General features: G+C 45.7%; 1 pseudogene; it reads left to right on the top strand.

The window, feature by feature from the left end:
* Positions 1-24,008, top strand: part of LOC145348582 (fibroblast growth factor 18-like) — a 37,653-nt pseudogene extending 13,645 nt beyond the window's left edge.
* Positions 24,009-24,457: the final 449 nt, after the last annotated feature.

Raw genomic sequence — 24,457 nt, 5'->3', positions numbered from 1 at the left:
ATCTTTTCCCAAATTTCCCCTTAGTGTCCAAAGATGTGTAGGTTGAGTGGATTAGCCATGGTAAATTACCCCTTAGTGTCCAAAGATGTGTAGGTTAGGTGAATTAGCCATGCTAAATTGCCCTTTGGTGTCCAAAGATGTGTAGGTTGTGTGGATTAACCATGCTAAATTGCCCCTTAGTATTCAAAGATGTGTAGGTTGGGGCGCTTAGGGGAGTCTAAAACTAGAGGGCATAGTTTTAAGGTGAGAGGGGAGAGATACGAAAAGCTCCAGAGGGGCAGTTTTTTCACACAGAGGGTGGTGAGTATCAGGATCGAGCTGCCAGAAGTAGTAGTAGAGGCAGGCACAATTTTGTCTTTTAAAAAGCATTTAGACAGTAATTTGGTTAAGATGGGTACAGAGGGATTAGCTTAGGGGTTTAAAAAAAGGGCGGCATGGATAAGTTGGACCGAAGAGCCCGTTTCCATGTTGTAAAGCTCTATGACTCTATGACTCTGCTTATATTTGTGTGACTGCCGAGTTCTGGAGTTGCTGACTGAAGAGTTTGTGGTCCAGCCAGTACTCGACTGTTTACAGTGGAGCAAAAAACATACCACTGGTGTAATTAACCGTACTGTTTGGACAGTGAGACCGCGGTACAGAAAACAAAAATAGAACATGTTGGCCCACAACTGCCAGTGGCTACAGGGACTGTGCGCTCCCAGCGGAGGAACCCAGGTGAAGGACTGTGGCCCACAATCGCAGGACATCAGCAAGTTTCCAAAGAAGGAGAGGCCAATGGCTGGATAAAACCACACTCAGATTATCCAGATCCAAATATTGGAGGAGACAGGATAGACCGAGGGAGGGAAGAATTCCACATGTCTTGAGAAAGGAACATTACAGGAAGACAGATTCGTTACACACTTGACTCCATCTACGCTTCCCACTGTCTTGGCAAAGCAGCCAGCGTAATTAAAGACCCGGGACATATTCTTTCACCTTGGATAAAAGCAAATTACTGCAGACCCAGTTTTGACAAAGGGTCTTCTGGATTCAAACATCAGCTCTTTTTTCTCCTTACAGATGCTGCCAGATCTGCTGAGATTTTCCAGCATTTTCTCTTTTGGGTCTCTTTTCCACCTTCTTCCATCGGGAAAAAGATACAAACGTCTGAGATCACGTACCAATCGACTCAAGAACTGCTTCTTCCCTGCTGCCATCAGACTTTTGAATGGATCTACCTTGCATCAAGTTTATCTTTCTCTACAGTCTAACTATAACTGTAAAACTACATTCTGCATTCTCTCCTGTCCTTCTCTATGTCTGTATAATGCAGAAGAAATAATACTTTTCACTATACGCTAATACATGTTACAATAATAAATCAAATCAAAATCAAATCAAGTTGCAAAAAGGAAGAGATCAATAATACTTGCGCCATCAATAAATGTGGTGTCACTGAATCACGGAGAAACCTTATTAATTAAGATGAAGAGAAAAGATTTGCTACTATATCCCATCTTTCATGGCCTCAGAATATCATAAAATCACTAGAGTGTAGTTGAAGGCCATTTGGCCCATTGAGCCTGCATCGACAACTGTCCCACCAAGGTCCAATCCCCATAACCTCACCTATTTGCCCTGCTAATCCCCCCTGACACTAAGGGGCAATTTAACATGGCCAATCAACCTAACCCACCCATCTTGGAATTGTGGGATCAAACTGGACCACCCAAAGGAAACCCATGCAGACACAGGTAGAATCTGCAAACTCCACACAGTCACCCGAGATTGGAACTGAACCTAAATCCCTGGCACTGTGAGGTAGCAGTGCTAACCATTGTGCCACTATGCCACCCATGGTGCTTTATAGTCAATGATGTACATTTGAAGTGTGGTTGTTGTTGAAATTTACAGTGAAGATGGTGATGTTGTGGTAATGTCACTGGACTAATCATCCAGAGACCCACGATATAGGTTCAAAACCCACCACATCTAATGGAGTTTAAATTTAATTTTAAAAAATCTTTGAATTGAATTAGAAGCCATTCTTAGTAATGGAGAACATGAAATATCACTGATTGTGTCATTAAAAACCCATTTAGTTCACCAAGATCCTTTAGGGAAGGAAACACACCATTGTTACCTGGTCTGGTCTACACGTGATTCCAGAACCACAGCAATGTGGTTGAGTATTAGCTGCTTTTAAGGGCAATTAAGGATGGGCAATTAATGCTCGGCTTGCCAGTGACACCCACATTGTATGAACAAATTAAAAAGGCACTTAATTTACACACAGCAAGATCTCGCCTGCAGCAACATGTTAAGCATCGGATATGATGGAGCCTCAGAACATCATGGAGAACGTTCCCTGCTTGTAGGGGTCAGAATTTTCCTGTCCCGCCTGCCACAGGAATTGTAGCAGACGGGATATGGGCCACACAAAGTCTGTTGACCCTTAGCACTGCTGCCTCACAGTGCCAGGGACCCAGGTTTGATTCCCAGTTGGATCACTGTCTGTGTGGAGTTTGTACATTCTCCCTGGTTCTGTGTGAGTTCCTCTGGGTGCTCCAGTTTCCTCGGTGAAGATGTTCAGGTTAAGTGGATTAACCATGCTAAATTGCCCCTTATTGTTAGGGGGATTAACAGGGTACATACATGGGGTTATGGGGCAGGGATGGAATTGTGGTCACTGCAGACTCGATGGGCTGAATGGCCTCTTTCTGCACTGTACGATTCCATGACCTCGGGTGGAATTTTCTGGTCTTGGGGCGAGAGCAGCCAGAGGATACCACCCAGGGAATGGAATCTTCCTGTCCCACTCTCCACAGGAATCGTAGCAGGCAAGACACAGACCATGCAAAGGTAGTTTGACCTGAGGTGGGATTTTTCAGTTTTTGGGGTGAAAATGGCTAGAAAATCCCAGCCAGGATCTCCGCTATTCCCTCCTGGGAGGGCAGGTGGAGCCTTGGTTAAACATCTCATATAAAAGACAGCACTTTCTGCAGTATTGTACTGAGACTGTCAGATTAGGATTCATGTTCACCTTTCTGGAAGGGGATGTAGAACCCACTTAGCCAGAGAAGAAAGAGAGAAGTTACCAAACCAAAATCATTCTCTGATGTTCTTGGTTTCCCGTTTCATGCCAAATTCTTCTCCTTTCTAACAGATCTTCACACTCTATCGTGTTAAACTCTGGCCAAATCCTTCCCATCCTTGCTAACTCTATTAAGCTACAACTTCTCCTGCTCATATATGTGGGCAGACTCTTCCAGAAACTCCCTCATATCGCATTGGGCAGATTCAGCAGCAAGGAGAATCAGATTGAGTATAGACCACTGGTGCTGGACTCTCCCCAACATCAGGGACATCCTTCCTGCATCTACCCTATCTAGCCCTGTTAGAATTTTATAAGTTTCTATGAGACCCCTCCCATTCTTCTGAACTCCAGCAAATTTAAGAACAAGGTACAAAGAGCAAAGAAGTTCAAGGTGAGAGGGGGAAAGTTTAAGGAAGATGTTCAGAGCATGTTTTTCACACAGAGGGTAGTGGATGCCTGGAACACGCTGCCAGAGGAGGTGGTGGCAGTAAGCACATTAGCAACATCTAAGAGGCATCTGGATGGGTACATGAACAGGGAGGAAATAGAACATAGAACATTACAGCGCAGTACAGGCCCTTCAGCCCTCGATGTTGCGCCGACCAGTGGAACCAATCTAATGACCCTCTAAACTAAACTATTCCAATGTTATCCATATGCCTATCCACTGACCATTTGAACGCCCTTAAAGTTGGCGAGTCCACAACTGTTGCAAGCAGGGCATTCCACGCCCTTACTACCCTCTGAGTAAAGAACCTACCCCTGACATCCGTCCTATAATTACCACCCCTTAATTTAAAGCTATGTCCCCTCGTGTTAGCCATCACCATCCGAGGTAAAAGGCTCTCATTGTCCACCCTATCTAACCCTCTGATGTGAAATAGAGGGATAAGGACCGAGTAAAGGCAGAAGATTTTTTTTAGTGAGGGCATGGGTTTGAAGGGCTGAAAAGCCTGTTCCTGTGCTTCATTTTTCTCTTTTGTTCTTTGTATTTATCTGTTTGGCCATCATGTGTAATATTGATCTGGATTTAAGCTCCATCATCCCTAATGTTGCAGCTTTCACAGCTGTAGATTGTTACCAGCCACACAAGAGTTTTCAGAAGATGAATTGTCTATGTAATTGAGAGACTGGGACTGGTCCATGTGCTTTAAGTGAGTTCTCAATGCCATGAGCTTTGTTAAGTGCAATGCAAGTATATCCTTCCTTAAATATGGAGGCATCGCTCCATAATGTTGCCAATGGAGTTTGATTTGATTTGATTTATTATTGTCATGTATTGGTATACGGTAAAAAGTATTGTTTCTTGCGTGCTATACTGACAAAGCATACTATACGTAAAGAAGGAAAGGAGAGAGTGCAGGATGTAGTGTTACAGTCATAGCTAGGGCGTAGAGAAAGATCAACGTAATGCAAGGTGCGTCCATTCAAAAGTCTGACAGCAGCAGGGAAGAAGCTGTTCTTGAGTCAGTTGGTACGTGACCTCAGACTTTTGTCTCTTTTTCCCGACGGAAGAAGGTGGAAGCGAAAATATCCGGGGTGCTTGGGGTCCTTAATTACGTTGGCTGCTTTGCCGAGGCAGCAGGAAGTGCAGACAGAGTCACTGATTGGGAGGCACTCAAAGTTCCTCAGCCTCGTCAGGTGACAGATATTTTTGACACTTTTAAAATAATTATTACTGTTAATGTGTTTGCTTAAATGAAAAGCACCTCTTGTCCTTTCAACATAACTTCCTCCCATTGGTTACCACTATGCCCTGCCTGCTGCAGTTGTAAATGCGCCTAGTTTGGGGGCGTTTAAGAGATTGGTGGATAGGTTTATGGACGAAAAGGGATTGGTTTAGATTAGTGGGTCAATGTTTTTTTTTAAAAATAAGACTGGTCGGCGCAACATTGTGGGCCGAAGGGCCTGTTCCGCGCTGTAATGTTCTATGTTCTATGTTCTATGGTTAAATTCATCTCAGAGCTACTGTAATACAAACATTAACGGGGGCACTTTAAAATCATATGGACCCATAAAACAAGGAGATAAGGCATCTTTTACATGCCAGCAAAATTTGGAAGTGATTTATGATATGAATTCTGTGTGTCAAAGGAGTATTTTCATTGGTGGCACAGTGGTTGGGGCAGCGTGGTGGCACAATGGTTAGATTACTGCCTCACAGTGCCAAGGACCCGGGTTCAATTTTGGCCTTGGGTGACAGTCTGTGCGGAGTTCGCACATTCTCCCCATGTCTGCATGGGTGTCTTCCAGGTGCTCCGGTTTCTTCCCGCACTCCAAAGGTGTAGATTGGCCGTGCTAAATTGCCCCTTGATAAACACAAAATACTGCAGACGCTGGAATCTGAAACAAAAACAGAAAAATGCTGGAAAACCTTAGCAGGTCTGACAGTATTTCTGGAGAGAGAATAGAGCCAACGTTTTGAGTCTAGATGACCCTTCGTCAGAGCCCCTTAGTGCCCCAAGATATATAGGTTAGGGGGATTAGTGGGGTAAATAAGCGGAGTTACAGAGTAAGCCTGAGCAAGAGTTGGTGCAGAGTCAATGAGCTGAATGGCCTTTCTCGGCACTGTAAGGATTCTATGATCTGGCATTGGCATATCCATCAGAACGCATGTGCCATTTAGTTGGAAATATCCAAGGAGAATGCTTCATGAAGTGATGTTGCCACACAGCCCAGAGGCAGGGTGACCAACTCCCTCAGGGGTGGGGGGAATTTGCTTGTGACCACGAATGAGGGTCTGCAGTTCAGTGCTGGCCATATAGTGGAGTTCACTGGTGACCGTGAGAGCTGGGGCCATGAGAGCATGCAGAACTGAGGCTTGATACACACGTAACTGGGTTGGTGGGATGGTGTGTGGTGTGTAAAATTGATTAAACCTATTGTGTTGAGATACAGCATTATCACCTCTCTGCTGCCAACTCACTACACCAAGCCTTGCTGGAATAACTCAAAATCGCCCTGGAGAATCCCAGGCCCAGGATGTCCTAGAAATGAGGGACCAAAGGCTCTCCGAACGGGCGATGGGACAAAAAAATCAAAACAAGGAACAATCCCTTAAAATAAAATTATTCACTCCGGGGTCTAGGGTATAATTCTCGCTGAAGGAATGTCGTCAGAATGCAAATGTTCCCGGGTTCAAATGCTGGGTGAGCCCCACAATTCTCTTAGGGGTAGCGTGGTGACACAGTGGTTTGCGCTGCTGCCTCACAGCGCCAGGGACCTGGGTTCGAATCCAGCCTCAGTTCACTGTCAATGTGCAGTTTGCACATTCTCCCCGTGTCAGCATGGGTTCTTCTGGGTGCTCCAGTTTCTTCCCACAGTCCAAAGATGAGTGGGTTAGGTTGACCGGGCATGGTAAATTGCCCCTTAGTGTGAGGGGGATTAGCAGGGTAAATACATGGGGTTACGGGAATAGGGCCTGGGTGGGATTGTTGCTGGTGCAGACTGGATGGGTCAAATGGTCTCCTTCTGCACTTTAGGGATTTTTCGATCTTTTATGATCTATCGGCAGCTGATCACTCTGTTCATAGAGGAATCCCACCTCATAATTCAAAACCATTACTGACCAGAAAATCTTCAGTCAAAGAGTGAGGAGTGTTCAGAACAAGTAGCGACATGTGCATTAGTAACTTTTGTAGTGACGCTAGGCCTTATAAGAGAGAGTTTGAGTACTTGGAAGATGAACTTTGATCGTACTGGTGGGGTTCAGTAGCATAAAAGAGTACTGAGGGATGACATTCTGGAGGACAGTTAGGTTATGCGAGGGATGATCAGTTATGATTTCATTGAATGGCAGAGCAAACACAGTTGGCTTACTTCTGCTCCTACGTCTTATGGTCTTATGGATCTTTTGACTTGATTTGATTTATTATTGTCACATGTACAGTGAAAAATATTATTTCTTGTGCACAATACAGATATAGCATACCATACATAGAGAAGGAAAGGGGAGAGTGCAGAATGTAGTGTTACAGTCATAGCTAAGAGGTAGAGAAAGTTCAACTTAATGCGAGGTAGGCCCACTTAAAAGTCTGATAGCAAGAGGGAAGAAGCTGTTTTTGAGTCGGTAGGCAGGTGTCCTCAGACTGTTATATCTTTTTCCTGACAGAAGAAGGTGGAAGAGAGAATGTCCAGGGTGCTTGGTGTCCTTAATTATGCTGGCTGCTTTGCCAAGGCAACAGGAAGTGTAGACAGAGTTAATTGATGTGGAGCTGATTTGCGTGATGGACTGGGCTACATTCATGCCCCTTTGTAATTCCTTTCAGTCTTGGAACACAGCAGGAGACATAGCAAGCTGTGATACAACCAGAAAGAATGCTTTCTAAGGTGCATAAGTTGGTGAGAGTCATAGCTGACATGTCAAATTTCCTTCGTCTTCTGAGAAAGTAGAGGCATTGGTGGCTTTCTTATCTATAGTGTCAGCATGGGGAGTCCAGGACAGGTTGTTGGTGATCTGGACACCTAAAAACCTGGAGCTCTCAACCATTTCTACTTCGCCCCCATTGATGTAGACAGGATCACTTCCGGAAGTCGGTGACTATCTCCTTCATTTTGTTGACATTGAGAGAGAGTTAATTGTTGTTCCACCAGTCCACCAGATACTCTATCTCTTTCCTATATTTCGTCTTGTCATTGTTTGAGATCCGACCCACTACGGTGGTGTCATCAGCAAACTTGAAAATCGAGATGGGGGGGAATTTGGCTACACAGTCATAGGTGTATGAGGGGTATAGTAGGGGGCTGAGAACACAGCCTTGTGGGGCACCGGTGTTGAGGATGATGGTGGAGGAGGTGTTGTTGCCTATCCTTACTGATTGTGGTCTGTGGGTTAGGAAGTTCAGGATCCAGTCACAGAGGGAGGAGCCGAGGCCCAGGACACTTGGATCTTCGATGGGCCACTTAGATTTGTCTTTCCCATTGGTTTATTTATGTGCTTATTCCACATTTCATTTCCTTCCCTTCACTTTCCAGCTCTTCTTGTGGTGGAGACAGACACATTCGGCAGCCATGTGAGGATTAAGGGCAAGGAGACGGGTCACTACATCTGCATGAGCAAGCGAGGGAAGATTCTTGGCAAGGTAATCATTGTTCTCTCAGAGATGATTCCACTATCAATATGAACATAGGAAAGGAAGCATGCCATTCAGCCCTTCGAGCCTTTTCTGTCACTTAGATCCTGGATGATCCCAATCTTAATCACTCCCTCTGCCTGTAAGAAGTCTCACAACACCAGATTAAAGTCCAACAGGTTTATTTGGAATCACGAGCTTTCGGAGCACCGCTGTTTCAACAGATGAGTGGAGAGGTAGGTTTCTTAACACAGCATATATAGACAAAGACACAATTACAAAATAATTGTTGGAATGTGAGTCTTAACAGATACAGACAGTGCAAGTGGAGAGAGGGATAATCACAGTTTAAAAGGTATGAATTGTCTCAAGCCAGGGCAGTTAGTAGGATTTTGCAAGCCCAGTCAAATAGTGGGAGGGGGGAAGGCGGGGGGGGGGGGTGGTCAGTAGTGGTGGTTACAGTTTGTGTGACATGAACCCAAGATCCCGGTTGAGGCCATCCTCATGTGGCTAAACTGATGTGGCAGAAACTGATAGCCGAACTTGGCAATCAGTTTCTGCTCAGCGACTTTGCGTTGTCGTGTGTCTTGAAGGCCACCTTGGAGAACGCTTACCCGAAGATCAGAGCTGAATGCCCTTGGCTGCTGAAGCGTTCCCCAACTGGAAGGGAACACTCCTGCCTGGCGATTGTCACATGGTGTCCGTTCATGCCTTGCATGGTCTCGGGACACCCTTTCCTGCAGCGTATGAGGCAGACAACACAGGCCGAGGATGTACCATGTACCTGGTGCAATTGTGTCTTTGTCTATATATGCCGTGTTTGTGAAACCTACCTCTCCACTCACCTGATGAAGGAGCAGCGTTCCAAAAGCTCGTGATTCCAAATAAACCTATTGGACTTTAACCTGGTGTTGGGAGACTTCTTACTGCGCCCACCCCAGTCCAACACCAGCATCTCCACATCATGGCTACCTGCCTTGGATCTATTTAATTTCAAGTTCCTTGGCTGGTGATTCTCTGACAATCTGTGCTGAGGAACAATTTCCAACTCTCTGTACATAGTAGACTGAGGGCTGGAATTTTCTGGCCATTCAAGCCTCGCTCCAAGCGAGGGTGGAGAATGTGGTGCTCAGCCAACTCTCTATTCACTGCAGCGGGGCTGGAGAATCCGGCTGCCATGAGCAGCTGGAAAATTCCTCCTGAGTTCTCTAACACCTACAAATTCTTTGTATCGTTTTGGTTAAACATCTTATCCACAGTGCTCCCTCAGCCCTGCATTTTGGTGGCAGTCTAGATTACATCTCTCTATTCCTGTGAACAGACTTGAGGCCATCACTCATTTACTGAGAATTTACTTGGAACAGCTCCCGTTCTAGCACGGCCAGTTTGCCAGAAGTCCAAAGCAAGTGTTGCGGAAATGGAATTTACCCGAATCACTTCCGGCACAATGTTCTGACAGAGAAGCATTCTGGGAAAATTTACAGTCATGGAGAGCAGTGCAATCAACTGAGCCAATCTGAAAGGTTAAAGTTTATTTATTAGTCACAAGTAGGTTTACATTAACACTGCAATGAACAAAGAAAAGGATCGGGACCTTCGGCCCTCCAAGCCTGCACAGACCATGCTGCCCAACTTAACTAAAACCCCCGACCCTTCCGGGGACCATATCCCTTTATTCCCATCCTATTCATGTATTTGTCCAGTATCTGCTTCCAATACCTCCCCCAGGAGCGAGTTCCAGGCACGCACCATCCTCTGTGTAAAAAACTTGCCTGGTACATCTCCTTTAAACTTTGTTCCTTGTATGTAAATGCCCCCTAATGATTAACTCTTCCACTCTGGAAAAAGCTTCTGACTTCCTCAGTGTAACCAAACAGGCACCGAAGTGTGGCAACTAGGAGATTTTCATAGTAACTACATTGCAGTGTTAATGTGAGCCTACTTGTGACACTAATATGTAAACATTAAAAGTGGATTAATTAAGGAAAGGCAGCATGGATCTGTTAAAGGCTCTTAAATCGGCCTCACAGGTGGAGGGTGTGGTCAAGAAGGTGTATGGTGTATTAGCCTTCATTAATCAAGGGATTGAGTTTAAGAGTCGGGCGGTAATGCTGCAATTTTATAAGACCCTTGTCAGACCCGACTTGGAGTACTGTGCGCAGTTCGGTCGCCTCATTACAGGAGGGATGTGGAAGCTATTGAAAGGGTGCAGAGGAGATTTTACAAGGATTGGCCTAGATTGGGTGGCATGCCTTATGAAGCTAGGTTGAGAGAGCTTGGTCTTTTCTCCTTGGAGAGACGAAGGATGAGAGGTGACCTGATAGAGGTTTATAAGATGTTGAGAGGTATAGATAGGGTGGATTCTCGGAGGCTATTTCCCAGGGCTGAGATGGTCACTATGAGAGGACACAGGTTTAAGGTGCTGGGGAGCAGGTACAGGGGAAATGTCAGGGGTAAGTTTTTCACTCAGAGGGTGGTGGGTGAGTGAAATCAGCTGCCGTTGGAGGTGAACCCGCTGGGGTCTTTCAAGAGACTTCTGGATAAGTACATGGGATTTAATGGGATTGAGGGTTATAGATAGGCCTGGTAGGTAGGGATATGATCAGCGCAACTTGTGGGCCGAAGGGCCATTTTGTGCTGTAGTGTTCTATGTCCTATGTTCTATGTAAAGGCAAATTGTGTTAGCTAACTTGTTTAAATTTTTTGATGAGCTAACGTGAAGGGTTGATGGGAGTAATGGGGACGAGGTGCTGTACGTGGTTTTCCAAAATATATTTGACCAAGTGCCACATATCAGACTTTCCAAAGAATCTGAAAACCATGGAATAAAAGAGACAATGGCAACATGAATATGGAGTGGATTGAATGACAGAATGAACGGTTATTGTTCAGACTGGAGGGAAGTGAGGCTCCCCAGGGATTAATATTGCGATCATGGCTTTTTTTAAAAATATACCAATTGCACAGAGGGCACTATTTCAACATTTGCAGATGATAATTTGGAGGTAGTAAAGTTGAGGAGGATCATAGAATCCCTACAATGCAGAAGGAGGCCATTCAACCCATCGAGTCTGGAAGACCACAATCCCACCCAGGCCCTATTTCCATCACCCTATATATTTACCCTTGTAATCCCCTGTCACTAGCAACGCCATTCAACTTCACCCATACAGCTTTGGAGTGTGGGAGGAAACCGGAGCACCTGGAGGAAACCCACACAGACACGGGGAGAACGTACAAACTCCACACAGGCAGTGACCTGAGGCTGGAATTGAACCCAGGTCCCTGCGCTGTGAGGCAGCAGTGCTAACCACTGTACCTCCGTGCTGCCCAGATAGTGATGGATTCCAGAGGGCATGAGGCTGCTGGTGAAGTGGCAATCCTGAGGCAAATGAAAGCGAATGCAGACAATTGTGAAGCGATACAAGTTTGTGGGAAAAATAAGAGAGGCAATATAATCTAAAGATTACAGTTGTTAAGGGAGTGCAGGAACAGAGAGACCTGGGGGTTTATGTGCACAATTCGTTGGACGTAGCAGGTCAGCAAGTGGTTAAAAAAAGCGTAACAGATCCAAAGCACACAAGACAAAGGCGTTATAGTGAATCTCACTTGTAGGTCTGTGCCAAATATCTGGGCACCACAGATGTATAGGTTTAGAATGCTGATAGATTTATGAGAATGCTTTCAGGGATAGAAGCATTGGAGAAGTGGATAGTTTGGAAGGTTAGATTTCTTCTTAGAGAAGAGAAAATTGAGAGGAGGTTCAATAGAAACATTCAGAGTCATGAGCAGGCTCAACAGAGAAGATAGAAGATAGGTTATCCTTGTTGGGGAAGGTAGAGAAGTAAAGAACACGGAATTAAAGTGATTGACAAAAGAAAAAAAGGCAGCATGAGGAAAATCTCCTATTTGCAACAAATGATTAGGGTCTGGAATGCAGGGCCTGAGAGCGGGGCAGCACGGTGGCACAGTGATTAGAACTGCTGCCTCATAGCACAAGGGACCCAGGTTCAATTCTGAACTCAGGTAACTGTCTGTGTGGAATCTGCACGTTCTCCTCATGTCTGCGTACATTTCTTCTGGTTTCCTCCCACACTCCAAAGACATGCGGGTTAAGTAGATTGGCCATGCTAAATTTCCCTTTAGTGTCAAGGAGCTGAACAGGTTACGTGTAGTTATGGGGATAGTGCCTGCGTGGGATTGTTGTCGGTGCAGGCTGGATGGGCCGAATGGCCACCTTCTGCACTGTATGAGTGTGTGGTGGAAGCAGATTCAATCATGGCTTTCAAAAGGGAATTGGATAGCACCTGAAGGGAAAACAACTGTAAGGCTTCAGGGAAGGGTGAAAGTGGGGTGAGCTAAAACCATCATAGAGTCCCTATAGAAGGAGGCCACTCGGCCCATCAAGTCTGCATAGACTCTCTGAAACAGCGTCTCACCCAGGACCTTTTTTATTTATGTGCATTGGTGGGACATGGGTGTCACTGGCTGGCTAGCATTTGTTGCCTATCCCTAGTTGCCTGAGGGTAGTTGAGGGCCAATCACATTGCTGTGGCTCCAGAGTCACATGTAGGCCAGACCAGGTAAGGACAGCAGATTTCCTTCCCTAAAGAACATTAGTGAGCCAGACAGATTTTTCCGACAATCGACCATGGTTTCATCACCATCAGTAGATTCTTAATTCAAATATTTTTCCTTGAATTCAAATTTCATCATCTGCTGTGGTAGGGTTCGAACCCAGATCCCCAGAACATTAGCTAAGTTTCTGGATTCATCATCTAGTGATAATACCACTAAGCCATTGCCTCCCCTGTCCCTCTAACCACACATTTGATCCCACTAATCCCTCTAACCTGCACATTGTGAGACACTAAGGGGCAATTTAGCACGGCCAATCCACCCAGACTACCCATCTTTGGTAGGAAACCGGAGCACATGGAGGAAACTCATGCAGACACAGGGAGAACATGCAAACAGCACACAGTCACCCAGAGCTAGGATTGAACCCAGGTCCCTAACACTGTGAGGCAGCAGTGCTAATCACTGTGCCACCCTTGCATAGAACAAACAGAGACTTGACTGGCCGAATGACTTTATGTGGTACAGCCTTCCTATGATTCTTTCCAGGACCTTTGATGTTACAAAACTTTAAGACTAAATCATATGAGGGAGATAATAGAGCAGGGGCCCAAAACCGTGATCAGAGGTAGGTTTAAGGAAAATATTGAAGGAGGTGAGCTAGAGAGGTAGATAAGTTTAGAAAGAGAATTCCAGAGCGTATTGGCCTAGGCAGCTAGGGGCACGACTATTATAGATGGAACAATTAAGATGGGGGACTTTGCAAGAGGACACTCCATTCTAACTGAAGTCAGGTATTCAATGTGGACAGATGGTCAATATGATTCGGGCACGAGAATCATGGTAAAAATCACCGATCAAAGAACGCCAGTGCAATTTTCCACCTTTGTGGAAATTCCTAGAGCAAGAATTTTAGTTTTGAAATATAATCATTCGGGGGACGGAAGGGGTTAAATTGAAATCCCCAGGTCAACATTTTTTTTGTGCCTATTTGTGCTTCGGCTCACTGCAAATGCCTGTGTAAAGTGAAAAGAAATAAACAGTGTGAGCTGTTAGCAGAGCCAAGGGTCTGGCTCTTACACTCAACTCAAGTCAGACAGGCATCATCACATTTCAATTCCAAATGACTCATAGAAGCATAGAAACCAGAACTAGGCCATTTGGCCCATCCAGCTTGCTCTGCCATTCATTGTGATCATGGTTGATCATCAAATTCAATATCCTGATTCCTCCCTTCCTCCCACATCCCTCGATCCCTTTAGCCCCAAGAGCAATATCTATTTTCTTCTTGAAACCACACAATGTTTTGGCCACAACTACTTTCTATGGTAGTGAATTCCACATATTCACCACCCTCAGGGTGAAGAAATTTCTCCTCATCTCAGTCCTAAAACATCTACCCCTTTTCCTCAAACTATGACCCCTAATTCTGGACTTGCCCACCATCGGAAACGTTCTTTTTGAATCTACCCTGTCTAATCCTGTTAGAATTTTATAAGTTTTTATGAGACCCCCCCTCTCATTCTTCTAAATTAATTAATCTCTATTACTTGAGAAGCTCAGCTAATATTTTGGGAGGCCTAGGTTCAAATCCCACCATGTCACATTGTGAAATTTGAATTTTGATTAAAAAATAAATCTGGAATTAAGAATCTACTGATCACCATGGAACCATTGTCAAGTGTTGGAAAAACCCATCTGCTTCACTAATGCCCTTTAGGGAAGGAAATCTGCCGTCCTTACCTGGCCTGGCCTACATGCAACTCCAGAGCTATAGTAATCTGGTTAACTCTCAACTGCCCTCTGAACGAGGGAAACTAGGGATGGGCAATAAATGCTGGCCAGCCAGCAAAACCCATGTCCTACAAATGAATTTTAAAAAACTCGGTCATTGGTAAAGTGATGGAAGGTGTAGTTGACAGTACTATCAAGCAGCACTTACTTAGCGATAATCTGCTCACTAGTTGCCAGTTTGGATTCTGCCAGGGCCACTCAAATCCTGACCTCATGACAGCCTTGGTCCAAACATAAACATAAGAGCTGAACTCATGAGATGAGGTGGGAGCAACTGTCCTTGGCATCAACACAGCATTTGACCAAGTATGGCTTCAAGGAGTCCTAGCAAAGCTGGAGTCAATGGGAATCAGAGAGAAAACTCTTCACTGGTTGGAGTCATCCCTGGCACAAGAGAAAGTAATTGTGGTTTTTGAGGGTCAATCCTCTCAGTCCCATGACATTGCTGCAGGGGACCCCTGGGGTAATGACCTAATTACCTGGACAAGATCCAGGCTTGGGCTGACAAAGTAGCAAGTAACATTCATGCCACATAACTGCAAGGCAATGACCTTGTCCAACAACAGAGAATCTAATCATCTTCCCATGAGATTCAATGGCATTATCATTGCTGAATCACCCACAATCAGCATCCTGAGAGTTACAATTGACCAGAAACTGCACTGAACAAGCCATATAAATACTGTAACGACAAGGCCAGATCAGAGGCTGGAAATCCAACAGAGTCACTTACCTCCTGACTCCCCAAAGTCTGTCCACTATCTACAAGTCTCTCCATGTCTGCGGTTTCTTCCAACAGTCCAAAGGTATGCAGGTTAGGTTGATTGGCCATGCTAAATTCTCCCTAGGGGGATTGGAAGGATAAATACGTGGGGGTACAAGAATAGGGCTTGAATGCAATTGTGATCGGTGCAGACCCAGGTTCTATTCCTGGCTTGAATCACTGTCTGCGCGGAATCTGCACATTCTCCCCGTGTCTGCATGGGTTTCATCCGGGTGCACTGTAGGTATTCTTTGAGGAAAGATCAAAACACGAAAGTTGGAGAATTTTAAAATGAGCTTGTATCTCAGTAAAATTGACCAGATTGTGGTATGAAATCCATCCCGTTCACAAATGTCCTTTAGGGCAGAAAATGTGCTGTCTTTATTCAATCTGGACTAGCACACAACTCCAGTCCCCACACTAACTTACTTGACTCTTAGGCCTTGATTTTACTGACACACCTGCCCCGAAATTGGGGTGGACGAGGCTTGCAGAACGGCATTCTCCATTGGCCTTGAGCTCTGGACTGGCGTGCTGGTAAAATTCTGGCCTTAGTTTTTCTTTTAAGTTTTATTGCACTCTTAGAGTTACAAAGCCAATGTGCAGAATGGACAGGGCAAGTCCTAAGTTCATCTCTTTACTTGCTCTCAAAACCAAATTCAAATTCAAATTTAATCCACTTCATGGCCTCCATAAGTTGACATCAACTGACTCAAGAACAGCTTCTTCCCTGCTGCTGTCAGACTTTTGAATGGACCTACCTTGCATTACGTTGATCGCTGTCTACACCCTAACTATGATTGCATCACTACATTCTGCACTGTCTCCTTTCCTTCTCTATGAACGATATGCTTTGTCTATATAGCGCACAAGAAACAATACTTTTCACAGTATGTTAATACATGTGATAATAATAAATCAAATCAAATCAAATACAAGATCCAAGGTGACAAGAAGGGGTATTACACCTGATCTTGGGATTGATCTGACACATCAAACAGCGCAGAAGAGGCCCTTCGGCCCATAGATTCCACACCGACACGCGAGGAACACCTGACCTCCCACCTAATCCCATTCACCAGCACTTGGCCCATAGCCCTGAATGCTATGACCTGCCAAGTACTCATCCAGGTACTTTTTATAGGATGTGAGGCATCTCACCTCCACCACCCTCTTAGGCAGCGCATTCCAGACTGCCAGCACACTCTGGATAAAAAAGTTTTTCCTCACATACCCTATAAACCTCCTGCTCCTTGATCTTAGCCAAAAGGCCAAGAAGCCTTCTGAAGTGGCCTAGCAAACCATTCAGCCATATTAACCAGCTATCCGTTCTTCTAAAAGAAAGCTGATCACCACCACTTTCTCAGTACAACTAGGGGTGGTCAATAAATGCCAGCCAATAATGCCCAATCCTGAGAATGAACTAAAAACAATTTGAGACTGACACACAGCAAAGATTTAAATGGTTTCCCACACATCCATGCAGGTCAGAATCGGGCGGCATGGTGGCACAGTGGTTAACACTGCTGTCTCACAATGCCAAGGACCCAGGTTCAATTCCCAGACTGGGTCACTGTCTGTGCGGAATCTGCACATTCTCCCCATGTCTGAGTGGGTTTCATCTGGGTGCTCCGGTTTCCTCCCACAGTCCGAAAGACGTACAGATTAGGTGGATTGGTCGTGCTAAATTGCCCTTTGGTGTCAGAAGGACTAGCTAGGATAAATGTGTGGGATTATGGGGATAGGGTCTGAGTGGGATTGTAGCCGATACACACTCAATGGGCTGAATGGCCTCCTTCTGCACTGTAGGGTTCTATAATTCTAATCAGTGTCTTGAGAAAATAGAAATATTAAGCCATCCTTAACGAAAATTGTTGAGGCCCAGTCCAGTTCTGTATATTTACGTGTTTCTCTATGTCTGCCAACCTACACAATCTGGCTTTAAGCCAATTCATAATGCACCCATTCAATAAAACACTCATAATAGGTACATTATTTAGATGAACCCACCTGCTGACCTCGAACTCTCAGTATAGCAGCTGCTGATTGTTACCGTGCTGGGTTTCATGAGAAGAAAATTGAGTTGACTAAAGCACACAGCATGGGCCAAGGTTTGATCTTGTGGTGTAGGACTAGAATTGGCTCCATGTTGACAAAATAGAGAGACAGTTGGTAAAAGCAGGAGTCCTGAGCCAAGTATGGATCCGCAATGCTCAGCATGTACAAAGGAGGAAAGGGGGAAGTATGTATTTCGTTGTGCTATCCATCATAGAATCCCAACAGTGCAGAAGAAGGCCATTCGGCCCATCGAGTCTGTACTGGCTCTCAGAAAGAATGCCTTATCCAGACACTATCCCTGTAACCCAATGTATTTACCCTGCTAATCCCTCAAACCTACACATCTTGAGAAATTAAGGGGCAATTTACAACATAGAACATTACAGCGCAGTACAGGCCCTTTGGCCCTCGATGTTGCGCTGACCTGTGGAACCAATCTAATGACCCTCTAACCTAAACTATTCCAGTGTTATCCATATGCCTATCCACTGACCATTTGAACACCCTTAAAGTTGGTGAGTCCACAACTGCTGCAGGCAGGGCATTCCACATCCTTACTACCCTCTGAGTAAAGAACCTACCTCTGATATCCGTCCTATAATTATCACCCCTCAATTTAAAGCTATGTTCCCTCATGTTCGCCATCATCATCTGAGGAAAAAGGCTCTCACTGTCCACCCTATTTAATCCTCTGATCATCTTGTATGCCTCAATTAGGTCACCTCTTAACCTTCTTCTCTCTAATGAAAATAACCCCAAGTCCCTCAGCCTTTCCTCATAAGACCTTCTCACATACCAGGCAACTTCCTTAGCTTGGCCAATCCACCTAACCCACACATCTTTGGACTGTGGGAGGAAACCAGAGCACCAGGAGGAAACTCATGCAGACACGGGGAGAATGTGCAGATTTCGCACAGACAGTGACTCAAGGTCAGAATTGAAACCAAGTGCCTGATGTGGTGAGGCAGCAGTGCTAACCAGTGTGCCACCATGAGGCCCCTTAGTGTTTTAGAGGCAATTATATTTACTTGGGAACAGTGGTCACTGTTGTAATGTAGGAAATAAGATTTGCGCACAGCAAGCTCCCACAAACTAGAATTTCTGATCACCACAGTACCAGAAGGACATGGAAGCTTTGGAGAGAGTGCAAAGAAGGTTCACCAGGATGTTGCATGGTCTCAAGGATGTTGACTATGAGGAGAGGTTGTATAAACTAGGATTGTTTTCACTGGGAAGATGGAAACTGAGGGGAGAGCTGATAGAGGTCTACAAAATTATGACAGCCTAGACAGGGTGGATAGTCAGAGGCTTTTTCCCAGGATGGAAGTGTCAATTACAAGGCTGCACATGTTCAAGGTGAGAGGGGGAATGTTTAAGGGAGATGTGCGGGGGAAGCTTTTCACACAGAGAGTGGTGGGGTACCTGGAACATTTTACCAGAGGGGATGGTGGAAGCAGACGCATTCGCAACATTTAAGAGGCATCTGGATGGTTTCATGAATAGGGAGGGAATAGAGGGATACGGACTGAGTAAGGACAGAAGTTTTTTTCTAAGTTTAGTTAGGGCATCATGTCGGAACAGAGGTGTGAAGGGCCTGTTCCTATGCTGTACTTTGTTCTTTGTGATCTGTTTCAGTGATGTTGATTGAAGGATAAGAACATAAGAACATAAGAAATAGGAGCAGGAGTAGGCCATCTAGCCCTTCGAGCCTGCCCCGCCATTCAATAAGATCATGGCTGATCTGTTGTGGCTCAGTTCCACTTTCCCGCCCTCTCCCCATAACCCTTAATCCCCTCTCTTATCAAGAACCCATCAACCTGCTTCTTAAAAATATTTAGCGAGGCAGCCTCCACCACTTCAACGGGCAGAGAATTCCAGAGATTCACCACCCTTTGAGTGAAGAAGTTCCTCCTCAACTCCGTTCTAAACCGCCTCCCCTTTATCTTGAGGCTGTGCCCCCTAGTCCTACTGTCTTTTTTGAGCGGGAAGAGTCTCTCCACCTCTATCCTATCCATCCCATTCATCATCTTATACGTCTCAATGAGATCTCCCCTCATTCTTCTAAACTCTAACGAGTACAAGCCTAGTTTATTCAGCCTCTCCTCATAGCTCAATCCCCTCAACTCCGGTATCAGCCTAGTAAACCTCCTCTGCACTCCCTCCAGGGCCAAAATATCCTTGCGCAGGTGCGGCGCCCAAAACTGCACACAGTACTCCAGCTGCGGCCTCACCAATGCCCTATACAGCTGCAGCAAGACCTCCCTACTTTTATATTCAATCCCCCTCGCTATGAAGGCCAGCATCCCATTCGCCTTCCTGACCACCTGCTGCACCTGCAAGCTGGGTTTTTGCGACTCATGCACAAGGACCCCGAGGTCCCTCTGCACCGTCGCCTGCTGCAGTTTTTCGCCACGTAAGTAATAATAACTTTCACACAGGGAGGAATTCCCCTGCTCTTTGGCCAAATAGTACCATGGGGCTTCCTATACCCAGCAGAAAGAGCAGACAGGGCCACAGTTTGACTGGAAGACAGTGCAGCATTCCCTGAGAACTGCGACGGGGGGTGTCAGCCTAGATTTAGACACAGAGTATTCTGCACACTCTCATTCTTTCAAAACCCTCCATTCCGCTTTATAAGTATTGAATTCCTTGAGCATCTTTCAGGTGTCAGCGATGCCGTGCCCTTGTACGAGGCTTCAAACTGAGCCCCAAATGTTTCATCCATGTCACTCTTCAAAGAAGACCAAGAGTTCTTTCTGTGGCTGGCCAACATTCCTCAATGGACTAACTCCAGAAAAACTGGCCATGTGTCTAACTGCTGTTTGTGGGAGCTTGCTGTGTACAATATGGCAGCCACGTTTGCCCACATAATAACTCCACTTCAGAGTAATGAATTGTATGTAACTCTAACCTCATTTTGAAATACAATTAAAATATTAGGTCGATGTAAATCTTTCCTACTTTATTTACATCCGGAACCCTGGTACAAAGCTATATGTGTGTTTGTTTAAGATCTAACTTGATACAATAGAAATTCAAATATTTAAAGTACTTAACATGGGCTTTGGTACACTGAAGACACATTTGGCATAAAGCCACTGTTTGCACAAAGCTTTCTTTCTGAGTTGATTAGGTCAAAACGATAATTATATTGCCTATAACCATTACCTGGTTCCTTTCTCATTCCCTTTTCCCCTCCACCACGTTCAGCTCGGAAGTTCATGGTGTGCATGGTGAACATTGGAAGGAACATATCGTTGAACTGCCTGTTCCATCTACCACAGTACTTGCAGCTGCCAACCTATTCAATGAGACAACCATCTCTCAGCTCACCTTTAATGCCTGCATTGCTAGGAAGACTTAACCATCTCCCGTCCGATCATCCAGCTCCATGGCATAGTCCCAATCCTCCCTTCATTAAGCCCAAGGGTTGAGTGACCTCTTGTGTCAGCCATGACTCAGTGGGTAACACACTTGCCTCTGAACCCTTTTATGACAATAATCGGTTCATGGTCACCATGAAATGGTGGCACAGTGGTTTGCACTGCTGCCTCAAAATGCCAGGGACCAGGGTTCAATTCTGATCTCAAGTGAATGTCCATCTGGAGTTTGCATGTTCTCCCCATGTCTGCTTGGGTTTCCTCCAGGTGCTTTGGTTCCCTCCCACAGTCCAAAGATGTGCAGGTTAGGTGGATTGGACATGATAAGTTGCCCTTTCATGTCAGGGGAATTAGTGTGGTAAATATGTGGGGTTACAGAATAGTGTCTGGGTGGGATTGTTGTCCATGCAGGCTCGATAAGCCGAATGGTCCCTTTCTGCACTGTAGGGATTCTATTATTACTGAGCTAGCTTTTCATTTCAGATTTCACTAATTGGATTTAAGTTCCACCAGCTGCCATTGTGGGATTTGAACTCATGTCCCTCAGAGTTTTGGCCTGAGTCTCTGGTTTACTGGCCCATTGATATTCCCACTAGGCTACTGTCTCCATAATGCTGCTCCGGAGCCGGGTGCAGTTCCAGTCCTCGCAGTGACTTTTGCACCCAATAACATTGCTGGGATTGAAGAACTGGCAACCCTCCAGCTGGCCCACTTGAAGCTTATTTATTAAAGTTTATTAATTAGTCACAAGTAAGGCTTACATTAACACTGCAACGAAGTTACTGTGAAATTCCCCTAGTCGCCACAATCTGGCACCTGTTCGGGTCAATGTATCTAACCAACATGTCTTTCAGACTGTGGGAGGAAACCGGAGCACCCGGAGGAAACCCCTTGCAGATACGGGGAGAACGTGCAGACTCCACACAGACAGTGACCCAAGCTGGGAATTGAACCCGGGTCCCTGGCGCTGTGAGACAACAGTGCTAACCACTGTGCTACCATGCCGCCCCATTTAAGGGTGAGATCGCCATCCTGAAACACTTGAAGGTCACAGAATTGGGTCAGGGTTCCTGGAAAGACTGAGGCAGAGTTGCCCAAGGCTTTCTGGCCCACAGTTGGGGCCACCATTGCCCCTGTAAAATCCATCCCTCAACTTGAAGAACTGTTTCCTGATTTGACCCAGTTCTAAGATTTATGTTCCCTTGTTCCAGATTCCCTCATCAAAGGAATAGTTTTATCTTTTTAGCCTATTATAGAATCCCTGCAGTGCAGAAGGAGGCCATTCGGCCCATTATGTCTGTGCTGAGTACAATCCCACCCAGGCCCTATCCCCATAATGCCATGCATTTACCCTAGCTAGGCCCCCTGACACTGAGGGGCAATTTAGCATGGCCAATCCATCTAACCCATACATCTTTGGACTGTAGGAGGAAACCGGGCACCCGGAGGAAACCCACGCAGACATGGGGAGAATGTGCAAACTCCACACAGACAGTGACCCGAGGCTGGAATGGAAGCTGGGTCCCTGGTGCTGTGAGGCAGCAGTGCTAACCGCTGTGCCACCATGCCACCCGATACAATCCTTTCATCATTTAAAAATCTCCCCTCGACTTCTTACAAAGAAAGAAATATATAAGTAGAAGGAATAGCCCTGCAGCCTGCCCAGCATTTAATAACATTACATTTGATCCCCAACCTCAACTTCCCTTCTCCACCCATATCCCTTGATTCACTTTTAGTGACTAAATATCTATCAGTCTCAGTCCTGAACACATCAGGCCTACTCCTGTTTCTAATATATATGTTTGTGTGTTTTTATAACCTCCTGACTGAAGGAGTTCCTCATCGCAATCCTGAATAGTCAAACCTTTGTCCTGAGACTACGGCCCCACGACCTAATCTCTTTAGCCAAGGGAAACATCCTCTCAACGCCTACCCTGACGATCCCTCGAATAATGTTTGTGTTTCAATTATCATGGGGGTCATAGAATCAGTAAGAAGTCTCACAACACCGGGTTAAAGTCCAAGAGGTAGCAAAAGCCACTGGCTTACCTGATGAAGGAGCAATGCTCCACAAGCTTGTGATACCAGATAAACCTGTTGGACTCTAACCTGGTGTGGCGAGACTTCTTACCGTGTTTACCCCAGTCCAATGCCGCCATCTCCACATCATGACCATCATAGAATCATACAGTGCAGAAGAGGCCCTTCGGCCCATCGAGTCTGCACCAACACACGAGAAACATTTGAACTGCCACCTGATCTCTTGGTCCATAACCTTAATCATCGAAACCCTACAGTGCAAAAGGAGGCCATTCGGCCCATCATGTCTGCACCAACAACAACCCCACCCAGGCCCTATCCCCATGCATTGATCCTAGCTAGTTCCCCTGACACTAAAGAGCAATTTAGCATGACCAATACACTTAACCTACATATCTTTGGACTGTGGGAGGAAACCGGACAAAACCCACACAGACACGAGGAGAATGTGCAAACTCCACACAGACAGCGACCCAAGCCGGGAATTGAACGCAGGTCCCTGGAGCTGTGAAGCAGCAGTGCTAACCACCATGCTACCATGCCACCCCGTCATGGAAGGAGATACGATAGTGACTTTTAAGGAACGTCTGGACGAGTCAATGAATAAGATGGGAATAGAGGGATATGGTCCCCGGAAGGATAGGGGGTTTTAGTTCAGGAGGGCAGTATGTTCGGTGCAGGCTTGGAGGGCCAAAGGGCCTTTTCCTGTGCTGTAATTTTCTTTGTTCTTTCTTTGTTCTTTGAAACATTGGCTCTATTCTGTCTCTGCAGATGCTGTCAGCCCTGCAGAGATTTTCCAACAATTTCTGTTTTGGTTTCAGATTCCAGCACCCACAGTTCATTGCTTTTTGCTTTATTATCGTTCGGTCACTTTTGGGGCCATTGTCAGTCCTCTTTTCTTCTCTAACAAGTGACACTTTTATTTCTCCACCCCCCCCCCCCCCCCCCCCCCCCCGCCCTTCCTTTTCCAGCTCAACGGAAAGAGCCGGGAGTGCGTGTTTGTCGAAGAGGTCCTGGAGAATAACTATACAGCTCTGATGTCTGCCAAGTACAAAGGCTGGTACCTGGGTTTCACCAGGAAAGGGCGGCCCAGGAAGGGATCGAAAACCGAACAGAACCAGAGGGAGGTCCACTTCATGAAAAGACCCCCCAAAGACAAAGGGGAACACCATAGACCTTTCAAATACACCACAGTCACGAAAAGGACTAAGCGAGCTCGTCACCACAAGACCAGCTAGGACCTAAGGGACCTCTATCAGCCTAGCTGGCTTCCTCGGATAAATATTTGTGTTTGGGGTTTTTTTTTTGAAAACGAAAGATACTTTATTTTTATACTAGTGAAAGGAACTGCTCTGAATTGACCTATATTTAAAGGAAACTGGGTGTGGCTCTGTATATGTGCGTTTGTGTATGTGCGTGTGTGTGTGTATGTGTGTGTGTGTGTGTGTGTATCTGTGTGCATGTAAGTTATTTATAAGATGGCCATTTCTCATCAGCCTTCCAAAAATGATAGGCACCTCTTCTTGCTGGCCTGCAGAGCTCGACTGCAGTTTAAAAGCCTGACAGAAACCATGAAGGAGATCTCTTCCTCATGGCATTTGGCTTTAATCCAGAACCTGCCGCCAGGATCCGTGGTGAAGCACAGTGGGTGGCGTAGGGTGGGGGGTGGACTGAGTGGGTGGGGGGA

The sequence above is a fragment of the Carcharhinus amblyrhynchos genome, chromosome 1, assembly GCF_965287045.1.
Source record: "Carcharhinus amblyrhynchos chromosome 1, sCarAmb.v2.hapA, whole genome shotgun sequence".
Classification (NCBI taxonomy): domain Eukaryota; kingdom Metazoa; phylum Chordata; class Chondrichthyes; order Carcharhiniformes; family Carcharhinidae; genus Carcharhinus; species Carcharhinus amblyrhynchos.
The sequence above is the reverse complement of the archived record's forward strand: the minus strand, read 5'-3'. Positions and strand labels throughout refer to the sequence as shown.